This window comes from Hoplias malabaricus, chromosome 8, assembly GCF_029633855.1.
Source record: "Hoplias malabaricus isolate fHopMal1 chromosome 8, fHopMal1.hap1, whole genome shotgun sequence".
Taxonomy (NCBI): Eukaryota; Metazoa; Chordata; class Actinopteri; order Characiformes; family Erythrinidae; genus Hoplias; species Hoplias malabaricus.
The window spans coordinates 27,094,829-27,109,890 of record NC_089807.1 but is presented as its reverse complement, the minus strand read 5'-3'; the positions used below and the strand labels follow the sequence as shown (position 1 = coordinate 27,109,890).

The following is a 15,062-nucleotide window of genomic DNA, read 5'->3' as shown; positions in this document are numbered from 1 at the left end:
GTGTCACAGCAGGGACAGAATGACAGAACAGTTTGAGTTCGACAGACTAAAGGGGTTGTGGAGATTCCTGGGGAAGTGTCTGCATGTGGACAACTCTAAGTTCCCATCCTAAGTGCGTGCATCGTGTGTTTGTGTGTGTGTGTGTATGCATGCTTGCATTTGTATGTAAGTGCATATGAACAGCATGATAAGGACTCCAAGTATCCTAGCAGAATGATTATCTGCAGTACAGAATGGCACAAGATATGGTGAACCAAGCAAGACTCAGATATATGCAGGCACTCATTTTTTTTTTTATATTGAAATGTATTCAGGCTGTTGTGCAACATACATGTAAATTTATTCATATTAATGTATTTTAAAACAAATCTGATAACATTTTATACAGATGTATTTTTTTAGGGTTAATAATTCTCTATCCGACATATGTTTGATAGAAGGGTTTTTAGGTTAAGAAATACATCAGGGGTCTTTTTGCCTTACCATTTCTTGCAATATATATATATTTTCACTATAAATAGTTCCAGATCATTAGAAGTGACATTAGTGTTTATTTTGATGTTATATAAAACATTGCATACAATATATCTAGAATTGGTAAAATGTGGGTGGTACCAAAATAGATGATTTTTTTAAAATAATTTTTTCTTTGCAACATCAAAATTAACATCAATTATAATGTATTTTTGAAAAGTGGCATGGTATTGGGTCAGATATATGGATATAGTGCAAAATTATTTATTGGAAAGACAATTCTGAATTGAGACAGTGATATGGCACATTTATACCTTTGTGCTTAAAATGATTAAAGAGGGGAAGACAGCACATTTGTCTATCTAATTACATACTTTATTTCAAATACATGTAAACCAATAAACCTAGCAAACCTTTCGTGAATATGCAGAAAATTTGGGAATAGATTATATACAGCCATTACATTAAAATTACACCCTTGTCTACACTCACTGTCCATTTGTTCAACTCCACTGGACATAGATTTCTACAGTAACACAGTTCAGTTCATTTTTTGCTCTGCATACTTAGTTTGCCCATTTACACCCTGTTCTTCAAGGGTCAGGATTACCACAAAGCAGTTATTATTTGGGTAATGGATTATTCGCCACAGTGCAGTGACACTGACTGGAGGTGTGATAGGGTGTGTTGCACTGATATGACTGGATCTGAAACAGCAGTTCTGCTTTGATTTGTAAATACCTCATTGTCACTGCTAAACTGAGAATATACTATCAACCAAAAAAAATGGTTATAGGATATAGGTTATAGGATACTGTGGCCAGTATCGTATAACCATTAATGGAGGTTGACCAAAAGCAACTGTGTAGCAACAGTCTGACTTTACATCTACAAAGTGGACCAACAAAGTCCACTCTATGTCTAATGAGTGGAGAGTGAGTGGAAACAGTTTTTAAAATATCCATCATATGGTCCAGCAAATGTGAGCTAGCTTAACTTAAATCAATGCTTTTAGGTAATGTAAATTGAAGCTGAAGTAGACTGAGCTATGAATAGCTGACAGGCCTTTCTTACTCATACCTGTACGTCTGCCAACATATATAAATCTACTTGCAGATGCTTTCAGGTTCAAATTTGCCAGCATCACAGGAGACATTAAGAAGTTCCATTGGCCGACAGCTGGGCTCATCACCCAGAATGCACTCAAGCTCGCTGCAAAAAAGGGCATGTTACTGTAACATCTATGGTTGGCATCTGTGGTTTCTTTATCATTTGCTTTCAGACATACATTTATTTATACGTAAATTCTACCCTCCGTTCCTTTTTAAGAAAATGATCTTTGACCCTGTCGTACCAACAAGGCATCTTTTCCAGAGACTTGACTAGTGTCCTCTCAATGGCCAGCAGAGCTAGGCTGCTTAAACGGTCTTGGCCCATGTGAAGTGTGCCCGCCTGTGCTCCCACGGATCTTTGCACCAAAGAATCGCTGATTTGCTCATTTCGCTGTCAATCAAAAAGGGATTCAGCCTTAGACAGATCATCTAATCATCATGCAGAAGCTGAGCGTCCGGGCCAGCCGAGGCCAGCCCACTGCCCCACAGACCCCCAGAGACGCTGAGCGTCCGATGGGCGGGACAAAGCCCAGCATTTATCCAATGACTCATCTCGTTTCGCTGCTTCGCTATTGAACTCTGGACGCTCAGCGTCTACACTGTGTAAAGCACTGTGAAACTGCAGGAATGATTGAGAGAAAAGCCGCATCTTTACCAGTGATAAGAAGCTGATTCTGAACAAAAGTTGAGCACGTTGTAGTGCATATTTATTCAATAACATGTACACACAACAGTATATATTTGATGACTTATTTTTTTTTTTACATTTTAGGGGAAGCTGAGCTTCCCTTGCAGTCTTAGAGCAATCGCCACTGGTATGCACACCTAAACGCTGTTTTCTGTTTATAATTCACAACCTTCTTCAAAACATGCACTAGCCTCATGTTTTGCCTCCGCAATGCCCACATTTACCTATAAGTGGTCAATGCAAACAACCTCATGAATATTTAAATATGGGCTAAATATGGGACAGGAAGACAAAACAAGTGCAAAGAGAAGCTAGACCACTTAGCTAGACCACCATTAGCCATATAGCCATTGTCACAAAGGCTTTTCAAAAACAGGAAAGCCCAGAAATACATACCCTTCTCATTGGAAGGTCTGGAGAAGCTTTGGTGCTTCATATCAACGTCTTTATTTACAACAATAGCAATTAATATACTTAAATTTGTTTATTAGTCATTTTTGAACATTCCTTAATCCAAGCACCTTAACATTTTATCAACCAAGAAATCTACACTTGATAAAGGAACAGGGCATCGCTGGAACTAGATATTTATTACTGACTTACATTTCTATAAGGGTCCAACTGGTAAAACAGCGCTGTAAAAAATTCACAGCCTCATTTATTTTGAATAACACCTTGCTCTAGTGTTCTGGTATTTATAATCCATTTTGTCCATTTCCGTGTCAAGTTAAATAAAAAGCTGTGCAGATGTAATTTACTCATCAGAAAGTCAGTAACGGTGAGACGTGTCCATATATTTGTGTCGTTATCAAAGACAGAATCAAAATAAAAACGGGTAATATATACAGACTGAATAAAGACAAAACTAAACTAAACAGAGTTAAACAAGGACAGAAAGAGGAAAAGCCATGAACCAGGGTAAACACATATAAACAGAAAGACTGAGAAACACACATCTACTCACACCAGACAACGGTGCACTCAAACCACAGGGGTATATAAAGACAGGACAAATGAGGAACACCTGCAGACATTTATGGGACAGAGGCAGGACTAGGGCAGAGACAGGAACAAAACAATAACAGAGCCATGTGCTCCCATCACATGGCAAACAAAGAAACACAACAGACAGAACAGGAACACAGACAGGGAAAAAGCATGACAGATAGCAATAATAATAATAAAAATATGGCATTTTTCAAAACAGAGTTTAAAAAGCGCTTTGCAAATTATTTTTTTACAGTTAGATAAAACAAAACAGATAAAATAATTTAAATAAAAAAAAATCTGAATAAAATACAGATTGAAATAAAACAAGCTAGAATACTCTAGGCTAATACTAATGAGGCACAGCAAGCAATGTAACTTTTTTATAGTTACATTTTGTTTTATTTTAAACAAGTGAGATTCAATCTTTCTTAATTATTTTTTAACCTTCATTTTTCGATCTTTATGTGTTATAGACAAACAAGTGTGAGAATGGTTTGCACATTTACATGCTATTCTCTCTTTTAACACATGATGTCAACAATTTGCACTCTCTCTGCAAAGTGTTATGGGTACACATGGGTCAAACTTTGCTTAAATATACGTTCATTTGTACACAGATTATTTCTTTATAAATCACAGTTTCTGTGTGAAATGTTATGTACGCACATTTCAGACCTGTTTTTGTACATATGCACCCTTTATAAATGAGGCCCCAGGTCTGTTACCGCACATTCCTGCCACTGAAATCCTCCCTCAGTCTTGCTGTACATCATTCCTTCCTGGCAGCGTGAAAATTATGATAAATGTCAAATTGGTCTGACGTAATTGTCTCATAAGTTCCAAACTAACATAACCCTGTCACATATTGTCACTGTCCAATTAAAAGGTGTATCTGCAAAAACAGTAAGCTTACAGGAGAAGGAAAAAAAACTTCTTAAGTTGTACAATAATAGAATGATCATTCAAGGCTTAAACTGATGTAGACACTTGGGCCAATTAATTCACCTTCAGGCTTTTGCTTTTTAAGCTTCTACTGAGAACCTTTAAAGGCAGGGGAAAAAAAATAAAAAACAAGAAGCATCTATTATTTTAGGGGTAAATATTTTGTTATATGGGTGCTGCTGATAACAGACTAGTAATTTCTTTACATTTTCTGATTCACCAGAGTCTTACAACTTACAAAATGTAAGCAAAAAAAAGTTTATGGAGTTATACAGCATTTATGACAATTATGACAATATGTACTTCAAAGTGCCCAAAAGTTTAAAATAGCCTGTAAATTTAAGTTTATTCTAAAATATTTTGCCCTGGATGGTGTTCCATAGCACTCTTTCAGCCATAGACACTCCTTTACAGTGCGCCTCTGGAGCGTTCATCCTATTCCCAGGAGCTCCCTCCCTCCCTCCCTCTCCCAGGCCCAAACAGTGAAGGATCTCAGCACATCGCCTCTCTTTGTCTTTGTCAGAGTCCCTATTTGTTTACTTCTGACCCACCTACTGAAAGCTGTGAGCGAATCCCTGTGGAGATCGGCGTCCAGCAGCGCAACCCTCGTCCGAGTAATAGGACACCGCTGACAGCCGGCAGACGCTCATTGGTCCACAACCACACAGAATCTAAGAAAAAAACGCCCTCAACTTTGAATTCATGAAGACTTTACATCAAAACTTCCTATTGTTTATTGTGCCAATGTTTATTGTGGCTCGGTGAGCAAGGGATTATCTTTTGGAGATTTTCACCGGTGCGGCGCCTCTCCTTAGAGTGTAAGTGATTTTTAAGGCAGAATCTGAAGAGATTTTAAATGTCAGCTCCAGGTGTAAACAATCAGTAGTGATCGACCGATATATCGGCTGGCCGATTGATCGGCTGATTTTTGGCATTTTTTATATAATTGGCATCGGCCGATATATTAGTACAAAAGGCAGATATTTACACAATGCACACAGGCAATGCTGTGGGCAGCTCCGTCATTCTGGCTGTTAGAGCACCCCTTGCATCCATTTTGCCGTCTTACAGACAGACATCATTGAGCACAAGTACAGGAGTACAAGCCTCCAACCAGTAGCTGCATGCCGTCTCATCAGATAAAATGGTATTATTTTCTAATTATGGTATTAATTTTCTAATTTAATTATTTTCTCTTCTTCAGCTCTCACTATTTGTTACTGGCTGGTCTTTGTAACCTACACTCAAGAATCTGCTGTCATAAATGACAGAGTTGATAGTTGTAACCTAGAAACCCAGCGTTATTTAGCCTCTTATTTCACTCATTGGTTGGCGGCGCCTATAAAAAAATCACTCATTGTTATAACCGTCAGTATCCGTCAAGTACTACAGGTCCAAAGTCGGAAGTTAATGTACCATTTTACACATAATCCCACTTGATAAATATGAATTTTTACTGTTATTGGAAATTGTTATAAAAAATATTAGTGACAGTACAGATTTTCAGATTTTTCACAGCGCCATATTTGAGTAAATTTGTACATACCATACACCAATCGAACGGGCAGACTCTCGGGATCATGAGAATATACGCTAAAATGTAGGACTAAGAATTAAAGCCGAAAAAATAAGATATTCCAAACTTCAGGTTTCTTCCTCATCAATGACAAAACTGCTGCTTCTCGAAACCTGAGAAGCCCACAAGCGACTCACACACAAAGTTAGCATAGCAGTGCTTACCTTAGATAGTCCCGTTCAAAACGAGACTAAATCTGAGTCTCTCTGTCAAACCGTTTGTGAGTAATCTTCATTTTTGTGTCAGGAGTACTGGCTGAAAAAATAGTACATATTTTCAAAAAATAATTTAAATATGATCCCCATGGCTGCTGCATAGCTTAGGCGCTCAGCTTTCCAACAACATGTCAATCAAGTCTGTAGACCAATCAGGGGCAGAGTTATGGGGATGCATGCCCAAGGAGGAGGGACAAACACACAACAGAGCGCATATGTTTTCAGACCCAGACACCGCAAGAGAGACTCAAACGGTTCTGTTTGGCAGCCACAAGCTCCACAAACAATAATCAAGTCAATAAACATGTTTCAAAGCTTATATGTCTTTTACTAGTTACATTTCCCCCATTGAGGACATTTAAATGCAGCAGGGGGTGTGGGGAAGGTTGCCTTGCTCTACAGCCAATCAGAGTGCAGCCCTCGCATTTTAACACGTCAGTCATTTAAAGGAACACTGTACTCAGTGAGAAACAAGGGTAAACATTAGAAATAAACTCAGTACATCAGAATAATGTCTGCTTCAGCTTGAATAACTTCAAATCAGTAGGAAGTATCAACTCCAAATTTTACCTGACGAAAGTAGACCGCTGGAGACACAATTTTAAAAAGAAAAAAAACTAATAGGACTCATGAAATCTTCAGTTTATAGTCACTAACATTTTTTTTTTTTTCAAAAATAAGACAAGGGCCTACATTTTTGTGGTTTTCATAAGATTTTGACCACTTCATATATATTTCAGGACCTCTAAATAGAGTCTTTTAAAGAATAAATCCTAATAAAAATAAATCATGATAATGCCTCTAGTTTATTCATTGCCTGAGGAATGGGAATATCGGCTTTATATATCAGTCATTGGCCACTACTGCTGTCCAAAAATCGGCATCGGCCATCAAAAAACCCATATCGGTCGATCACTAACAATCAGTGACGAGCAGGGTAGGCTCTTTTTGGTTTTCTGGAAAACGGTTGGGTATAGGCGGCTGAAATCGTTTTGCGGGAAGTTATTTTACTTTTGAAACGTATGAATTGGTGTTGAGGGCTGTGTGATAATAATTATTTGACGCTACCAACTATTCATTTTGATTAACATAAAGGGTCCCGCTGACAGGCCCATAGAGAGGCCCATAGTTTATGTGGACAGGGGTTAAAACCACTTTACCATGCATTTAGTCTTGTGATTCTTATGGAGGTATATTTGGTGCAAAACCCCTGAGCACCTGTGACAGTGAGATTTGTAGTTGTAGAAAAGAGTCACACATGTGTATCAGTGAATTTTCACAGAGAAAATCACGTCGGAAGTTGCAAACCTGTAGATTTTTTCCTCTCCTATAAGTACAGCTAGTTACACCTTCACAAGAATTCTGACTTTATTCTCTGAATCTTTTTTTTTTTCAATGCTGTGGCCCTAAAACTCTGTTTAGGTTTTGAATATTGAATTTTATAAGGCATATGTCAGTATATTTGTATATCTGCCATTATTTTACACAATTACACAACATACTGCAACTCTTAGCAAAAACACTGTACAAAGTCATATTTGGAAAGAATAAGTCATTAAAGATAAATAGCAATTTGATAAAGTTATATGTGAGCGAAATAAGCATTTGTAATGAACTTAACAATTTAGGTAAAATAAACCTTTAAAACTAAACTTTAAGCAGTTATATAGCATATTGGGTGGAGTAGGCCTTTCAAACTAAATTATAGGAAATTAGATAAAGTAGTATTTGGTGGTATAAGTCTTTATCTGCTTAGTTTAAAGTTATATTTGGGCAGAATAAGCTTTTAAAACAGTTACAAAGTTGGATAAAGTAGTATTTGGGCGGAATAAGCCTTAAAAACTACATTTTATGACGTCAGGGTCCTAGAAATGAGGGCTAAAACTGCAGTTTTCTCACCTCCTGTACCATTAGGGGGGCAGTGTCATGAAAACACAGGGCCTTAGAATTCCGGTCCTAAAACTTCAGGCTCCTGTACTGCAGGAATATAATATTGCTGCACATATCATGTGGTACTTGAATTAAATGTGGGCGAAAATGTTTAGGAATAAAGACCTGAGCAACTTTGGCAAGGGTCAGATTATTATGTCCAGTCTGTCTCTAAACAGCAAGGCTTGTGGTGTGTCCTCGGTCAGCAGTGCTGAGTTCCTAGTAGAGACAGATCACAGACTGGCAACGGGGTGTTTGTGCATGAGAGCAATGACGTATAATCTCATTTGTTCCTACCTGTGACACAAGTCATACAGTTTTCAGTGATAAATACATGAGGATTGTGTCACAATACAGTTCAGTGCTCCCTGTTGTGCATGGGGCTGTGTAGCTGCAAACCCTTCAGAACCTCCACTCTAATGTCCACTATTGAAATCATCTACAACAGGCCTGTGAGAGTCCTAAATGGACCTCGGCGCAGTGGACCAAAGAATAACTTTTTGTTTTATATCATATGGGGAGCTGGGTATAAGATAAACATAAGCATATGACCATAGAATTAGTAAAGCAGCATAAAAGTATAGACCCAGAGATGACATCAGTAGTGTGTTGAAAGGGTTTTTTTTTTTTTTTAGGTCAATGAGAGGAGGATGGAGTGGAGCTGGGAAACTGTGACTTGGAGATATTTCATTAAAGTTGCTGATGTTACAGCACTTGTCAGCTTCCTCAGGGTGAGGAGAAGGAGCATGGTCCTGTTTTAAATTAGTTCACTGAATAGTGTGAAGATTCCCATCCACACATCAGCTCTTCTAAGATTAAATACAATGGGATGAAGTGGGAACACTGTATTGAATGTATTATTAGAATGGGGTTGCTTTTATTTTTTCCAAAAGCTGTCCTGCTTTCATGTTTCGTGGGCATGAGAAGTTTTACAGAATATTTAGTAAGTGTAGGTTAACCCTAAATATTACTTGCTCTTTTGGAATATGTTTTTCAGTACCTCTGAAAACACACAGTTACAATAACCCAGATTTAAGTATTATTTATTCATTCATTCATTGTCTGTAGCCACTTATCCAGTTCAGGGTTTAGAGCCTAAATGGAATCATTAGGTGCAAGGCAGGAAAATACCCTGGAAGGGGTGCCAGTCCTTCGCAGGGTGACGCACACTTACACATTCACTCACATACCCACACCTACGGACACTTTTGAGTCGCCAGTCCACCTACCAATGTGTGTTTTTGGAGCGTGGGAGGAAACCGGAGCACGCAGAGGAAACCCACACGGACATGGGGAGAACACACCAAACTCCTCACAGACAGTCACCCGGAGCGGGACTTGAGCCCAGAACCTCCAGGTCCCTGGATCTGTGTGATTGCAACACTACCTGCTGCACCACTGTGCTGCACTATATATTATATAGATTTCACCTAATATTTACCCCAGCCCCAAATTTTTATTAATTCACCCCCAAGTACATGAGGCTATCAAGCTTGGTGTGTAAACACTAGCATATGCTTCATGTAAGACAAATGAAACCAGCCAATGCATCTTTTATAATGGCCTCAAACTCAACAGCATTGGACAGTTCAGGGCATTTGGAGAAGAAAATTAAATACCTAGATCTAGATCTATGTTAGCTACCAGACATGTTGGAAGAATTAGGACCCCCTTGGACTTCAGGCCACAGAGAGCAGTGGAATTAATGGGGGCTTGAGGCTGATGCTAAAGCTCTCCCAGAAACTTTTACTCATCATATTTAGAGAATGTCATTCAAAAGTCATCAAAAGTACACATTCATTCATTCTCAGTAACTGCTTTTTCAGTTGTGGTGGGTCTGGAGCCTATCCAGAATCACTGAGCACACTTATCACAAGGTGAGAACACACACTGGAGGGGGCACCAGTCCGTCACAGGACGACACACACTCACATCTACGGATGTTTTTGAGTCACCAATCCACCTACCAACATGTGTTTTTTGGACTGTGGGAGGAAACCAGAGCACCCGGAGAAACACACACGGACAGGGGGAGAACACACCAAACTCTTTACAGACAGTCACCAGGAGCAGGACTTGAACCCACACCCTCCAGTTCCCTGGAGCTGTGTGACTGCGACACTAACTGCTGCGCCACATATTTATGACACTGAGGGTTTATTATAATGCTGATAAGTATTCACTCTCTCACTCACTGATACTAAACAAGAAACTTGATATAAAACTTAGAACAATTTTGGTGCTTCCTGTAAGCTATAATTTGCAGCAATGATACTGTGTTCTGTCTATATGATATGTCTCAAGATTTGTTAAATCTTTATTGCTACATGTTTAATTAATTAATAATTACCGAAAAGCAATTTCCCAATCAGCAAAGTTCATAGCTAACTCAACATGAGCCTCAGGCCAATTTAAAAGAGCTTCTCATAATATACACATTTGGACACCACAGCACATACAATACAGTGTTGTCCACTCATAGCTCTGTACAAAGACACTGTGCTGATTTTTATCAGTTAAAAAGCAAGAATTTCCACATTAATTTAACATAATTGAACTCTAAACTGGTGTCACTGCTATATCTAGCGTTTACATTTTCTCTCTCTCTCTCTCTCTCTCTCTCTGTCTCTCTGTCTCTGCTGGATTCATTCACTGTGCTGTGTATATTCTCAATGGTTATATAATATACACGGTCTATGCTGTTAATGCTCTCTTTCATACATTCTCTGTTGGTACTTTTAAAAACTATGATACTATTATGAATGCAATTTTTTTAGTTTAATGGTTTCACTGCAATGTCCCTTTACTTCATAACAGCAGAGCACTGATGAATCTCTGTTCTTTATTGTGTTCTGGTGACGTATCAAGCTCTTAAAGGGTCGTTCAGTTTTATATAGGGGAAGCTTTTAGCCACTACAACTTGTAACTCAGTTCTAAGAGGCAAGAAAGCACTTGAAACATGGGGTAGGGGTAAAATTAAGAAATGAGATTCACCCTTGGTATTTGTCACTACTCTTTATATTCTCTATGTTTCTCTGCTGGTCTCTGTCACAGTGTTGTGTAGTGTATGATTCTCTGCTGGTGTCTCCTGGTCACCATGCTGTGTAGTGTATATTTTCACTTTTGCTGTGTTCCCTTGCTGCTCCCCCCCCCCCCCCCCCTCTCTCTCTCTCTCTCTCTCTCTCTCTAAGCTGCATATACTCTTATTTTGCTAGCATTTGTCACTTCTGTATAGTGTGGCTCTATTTTTTCTGTGCTGATCTCTGATGTGTGGTGTAAACTTTCTGTGTCCTTCTGCTGTTGATTTTTTTTCACCATGCTGTGTGTACTAGAGAATGTCAAAGGTTCTGCAGTTCTGTTGTTCATGTTGCTGTGTCTACCACATTTCTGTGTGTGCTTTAGTTTTTCTTTCAAAGCAGAGTGTGGCCTGTTGATGAATATGCACGCTTGGGTGAAAAAGTTAATTATCTGAGATTGTATGTATGCTTGGCTGCAAAAGGTAATTATTTGTGATCAGGCAGAAGACTGTCCTGTTCTACTGATGGTAAATGACTCTGCACTCATTCTCCATTTCTAAAAAAGACAAGAAGAAGCAGCAATGTGAAAAGAAATCTTTTCATGTCAGAAAACACAGCAGAAACCATAGACAAATAAGTTGTTAAAATTTGACCTACGGGTAATTATGCTTATTCAGATCATCAATTGGTTATGTCACTGTTACACAGCTCCAGGATCTCAGGGTCAGTGTCTGTGAGGGGTTTGGTGTGTCCTTCCTGTGTTTGAATGGGTTTCTTCTAGGTTCTACAGCTTCCTGCCCTGTCACAGTCCAGGCTACTCAGAAGTGTCCATAGTTGTGAGAGACTATATGTGTGTGATGCTCAGTGATGGACTGGCGCCCCCTCCAGGGTGTATTCCAGCCTTGCGACGTGATTCCAGGTAGGCTCTGGACACAATTTGAACTTAATAAGCAGTTACACATAATAAATGAATGTTTTTGGCCAAGAATGTTAAGCTTAAATACAGTATTTCCCATCCCACTGGTTGCATAGGACAGGGATTACGGTAGGGCTGAAGCCTGGGTGCTGGATTGGCTGCTTGGCCAAATGTAGGCTTTCAGTAAATCCAATCTCATTCTGTATTCAGGCTCTCCAGCACTCTGCTCTCGAAACTCCACCAATGTATTTAGACTCGGCAGCTTAAAAGTCCTTGTACTGAAAGCTAAATCAGCCTACTTACAATAAAGCCTGGATGCCACAGCACCACCACAGTGCAGTCATACACTGCCCTATGCCCTTATGGGTTAGTGAGCAAGGCAGCAGCTCGGCCTGGAGATCAGGATTTTAAAGTGGAAGGCAGACACAGACTTTTTGAATGACATTTGAATATTCACTGAACATCCCTGCCAAGGCTCAAAAGCCCTTGTTATACAAGATAGCCCTAGTGTAGGGCAAATTCCACTGGGGCCATAAGACAGGATTGAGTGTCAATGTCTCATAAAATTAACTGCAATGGACTATGTTTCAATTATAACTAACCAAAGCTTATGTACATGAATTTTCTTTTGAAGGAGAACAAAAGACAATACAATGCTTGGTCATCCAACATCCCCTGCCACCACCACCACTACGATGAAGTAACAGCTACTGTTTGGAAAATTTATAGCCCTATAGTCAAGATTTTGCTTTGAGTGTAATAACCATACACTGTCAGAAAAACTGTCTCTGTGGTTGCATCTTTTGCTGTCTCTGTAATGTTACCAATAAGGATATATATTCTGTACTCTTAGCTCATTCATTCATTTATTGTCTGGAACTGAATATCCAAGTTCAGTGTCGTGGTGGGTCCGGAGCCTATTCGTAACACATCCTGGAAGGGATGCCAGTCCTTCGCAGTGCAACACACTTACACATTCACGTACATTTGTGGACACGTTTGAGTAGACAATCCACTTACCAACATGTGTTTTTGGACCATGGGAGGAAACAGGAGTGCCAAGAGGCAACCCACCTGATACAGGGCAAACACCACACTCCTTACAAACAGAAACTGGAGATAGGCATGAAACCCCTAACCCCAGGTCCCTGGAGGTGGTTGCACAAAACACCTTAAGTTAAGTTTTTTCTTTAAAGACCAAGTTAAAGTTTCCTTTAAATAAAATCGGTTTAAGTCTTTTCCTAAGTGTTTTCCTTAAGGTTTCCTTAAAGTATTCACTTATGTATTTAAGGTTTTTTTCCTTATCTTTGTCTTATAGCTTAAGGAAAATTTGCTTTTATTGTATTATCATTTATTGAAGTATTATATTTTCTTACTCTGACCAATTTGGTTTTCTTCCATTTTTTTTTTCTGAAAAGTATGTCAGCTTGTACAAGAGAGGTGATAACCAGTATCACAGCAGGTGCATGTGAATAACGGTTTCCATGGAAACAATAATATTTTAGTCCAGTAAAAATCTGTTAGTGAAGTAAATCCCTTAAAACATTTCCTTACATAAGGAAATCCTTTAAGGGATACTGTGCAACACCCTTAAGTAAATCCCTTGGCTAAGGAGAAATTAAGTATCATACTTAAGGGGAAAACTTAGCTAGAAATTTTTGCAACCGGCCCCTGGAGCTGTGTGACTATGACACTACCTGCTGCGCCACCATGCCGCCCATTAGGGAATATAATGGTACCTTATTGTATATTCATTTTAGATTTTAAAGTGTTGATTTCATACACCCAATTTAATGTCCAGGTTTTATATAATATATTTTTTTCATATTTAAACAGTTCTAAAATGAACTCTTACAAATATTCACCTCTCATAGAGAAGAGAATGTAATGTACCTTTAGGGAACACATCTGGACTCTAACACTACTGGTGTACATTTAAAGGTACATTTACACTGTTTGGTCCTTTAGCGACAATAACACTCCTAGTCTCTTTTTCTCCCCTGAGAGTGTAGGCTTGTGATTAATGATTATTCTCTAGGTTGACATAAGGAATCTGAATTCACTAATTATTACAATCAGATCACTGGACATAGTGTATATGAAAAAGTGAGGACTTTTATTTGCTAACCTTATGGCTTGCAAGTTCAAGTAAAGAATTTTAAGATCTGCATCTGTGCCAACATATGAAATAAGCATTTTTTTTTTTTTTGCATATTTTTCTTTTGGCTGTGGAGTGACCTGGGTAAAACTAGATGTCTTAGCCCTTCAGGGAATGCAGGTCTTTGTATAGCCAGAAGTTAAAGTTGTAGCTTACTGGCTAGATACCAGATCTTCAGCAGTTTGCTACTAAGCACAACATTTCATGTGAAATTTTTGGCAGATGGCTGAGAGATGACTTGCTGCTTTCCTTTGCCCTCCAGGTCTGTGTGTAAAGAACACTGGGTAATAGAGCTAGTAAATGGAAGTGTGTAGGCTACGTCGCACAGCTCCTGATTCAAAGCATCATTACGCTGAATGTGCACTCATCTAATTGATGATAGAAATTATACTGAACTCACATTCACTTGAAAATATCTATGGGGTCATACACACGTACACACATCCAACTTATCTGCTTTGCTGCATTGATATATCAATATTAGAACCACCCTCTAGCTCCACTTTGTAACATTATAATCTGTTACCCAATATTGAATGAATTGTGTTTCTCTAACCCTTTAGGCTAGAAGGTTAAAAGATAAAATTAAAGAGATATCCCATCTCTTTTTAGTGCTATAAGAGCTAATGCTCTTCTAAGGACTTGTTACAATTTGTGTTGAATCATTACTGTAAGGACTTAATTGCTTTCAGCCAAGAGAACATTAGCAAGGTCAGGAAATGTAGTAGAGTGATAATTTCTGGATAACATTCTTAATCCCATCTCATTCCAAGTGTTTTGGATGGTGTTCAGTACACAGTTCCACAGGTCAGTGCTTGGAGATTTTACACCCTTGTAGCTGATGCTGGGTGTTGGGCCTGGAAATCTTATGTGCCACTGCTCCAGAGCATCCCATTTCAGAAAACACATACAATTTTTGGGTAATATTGATGTATTTTTGCTGTTACAGATTACTTAATATCAAACTGACTCCTGATTCAGAAGACGAAAAAAATGATGAAAGAAAACAGACCAAAAGTACTATAAAACTAAAGAACTTGAGCTA

At 38.7% G+C, this 15,062-nt stretch overlaps 1 long non-coding RNA gene across 1 annotated transcript; it reads left to right on the top strand.

Annotated features, from left to right (window-relative positions):
* The first annotated feature begins 4,905 nt into the window (after window positions 1-4,905).
* Window positions 4,906-13,052, top strand: LOC136705025 (uncharacterized). The gene is made up of 4 exons (XR_010803998.1): window positions 4,906-5,024; window positions 8,562-8,657; window positions 11,725-11,862; window positions 12,494-13,052. It is a non-coding gene; the product is annotated as an uncharacterized lncRNA (long non-coding RNA).
* Window positions 13,053-15,062: the final 2,010 nt, after the last annotated feature.